This window comes from Triticum dicoccoides, unplaced genomic scaffold, assembly GCF_002162155.2.
Source record: "Triticum dicoccoides isolate Atlit2015 ecotype Zavitan unplaced genomic scaffold, WEW_v2.0 scaffold46340, whole genome shotgun sequence".
In the NCBI taxonomy this organism is placed as follows: Eukaryota; Viridiplantae; Streptophyta; class Magnoliopsida; order Poales; family Poaceae; genus Triticum; species Triticum dicoccoides.
In genome coordinates, this window is record NW_021274409.1 from 11213 (window position 1) to 13193 (window position 1981).

Below are 1981 nucleotides of genomic sequence, written 5' to 3' on the forward strand. Positions count from 1 at the left end.
CCATTTCTGTATGTTTTTACATGACAAGAATGTCACTTCATTTATTCTCATTACATTTACCAAAATTAAGCTATTGTTTTGAAATTATGTTTCAATATATCCTCTATTTACAAGTCCGAAAGATCTGTACTGCGTCAAGTTCAGACTTATTTTTCATCGGTTACCAAATATCTTGTCTAAACAATTCATAGCTCATGTACACACATCGATCCATGCATATATCTTGTCTAGCTATTAACATAACCACTCTTAATGTTTTGCTGCCCGTTATTTCCAGGTTGGTTGTACCTATGATGCTTTCTACAATCTCGTTGCCAGTTGAAAGGAAGTATTGGTGGGCTTACTTTGTCCATCAAGGCAAAAAAAGTTTGTTTGCTTTCATCATTACGGAAGTATTTGGTTAAAGTTTTTTTTTTCTTGTAGCATTAGCGGTTTTGTTCGTTGTATAACGAAAGAGTCACTTTTAAAAAAAATACTGAGAAAGAAAAAAAAAGGTAGTGTTGGTACATTGTATTGCCTTTTTCTTAGTTAATTGAAAAATATAAAAAATAAAAATTGTGTCTTTTAACTTTACTTATTTCTGCTTTTGTGGGGTCGAGGATGGGGCTGGTGGCATTAGTTTTTTTAGTTATCTTTAAGGTGTGTTTGTGTGGGTTGGGGTTCTGGGGGTGGAACTCCGCCTATGTCATTTTAAGGTAATACATAAAATTGTATAGCCGGTCCAAAGCCTGGAAAAAGGAGGAGGGAGCAACCCTGTTTTCATAGAGGGGAGAGTGAAGTTGACTCTGTCATTTATACTAGAAATGCAGAAACATTCTATTCAGAGAGAAGGGAAACTCAAAAATTCAAGCCAAAGAGGATTTTTCACTTGGGCCGCAGCTATAAATAAAGTGAGTATCGACCCAAACTTATTTTGCTCGGTGATTACACATGGCATTTGAGCATTTTCGAGGAATATTTTTTGGCATTTTCTAGCCTATATGTTCTCAAGATTATATTTCATCTTTACTGCTTTTTGGCATGGGGTATTTATGTACATGGTATGCTCAGTGGCCCTGAAGCCCAAATGTCGACTTGTCTTGTTGTCGTCGACCATTTCCAATTTTTTTTGCTTGATTAGCAATTATGATGCATGATTGTACATGATTTTTCTTGCTGCTCCATGTGACTGTACAAATCTAGCTCTCCCAAAGTATTTACCCATATATGGATGTTGTGTTTGCTAAAAGGTTCTTTTCGTTGGTTGATTTCTCCAGGTAGCGGTGGTGAGACCAGTTACAACAGTTAGCAACAGTAATAATGGCGGTAGCTTGTTGCCTAGCAGTGCCGGCCTAGCGACCTCCGAAGGCCTTTCCAAAGGAGACACTGGAGAAACGGTAGGTTCTCTCTGATGTTCTTTGTGCGTTCCGTATCTTCCATCTATCCGAGAATCCTTTGATGCAGCTTACCTTGCTTGCAGGGAACAACAAACACTTGCATTCATCGTTTTCATTCAGCCTCAGCACCAACACCTACTGGCCGCTCGTGCTGGTGCAGTATTGGCGCCGCGTCCAACATGTTGGCACAATTCTTAAGATCCCAACGAGCAAATTAAAGCTTCAGCGCCAACACCAACAGGCAGCTGGTGTCGTGCAGTATCGGCGCCATGACCGACTTGTTTGCGCTTGTTTTGAGACCACAATGAAAAGAAATTAAAGTTTTAGATGTACTATAATCCGGTGATTTGTTTGTTATTGTGAAATTAAAGGTGTGTCCACCTATTCACATCTACTTGTTCTATGTACAATTTCCATCATATAACATCCTTTTGTCCGTCTATTTACGAGAGTCGGCATTGAAAAACAAGTTGTATTTTCACTTGCTCCTCGCAAGAGAAATAATCATACATCAGGCACCAATCGATACTACATGTTTTGTTCTACTGAGTTTACTGCTGCTTGTTTATCCTAAGCAAATGGTGGTATCAAACATTTCTAACTGA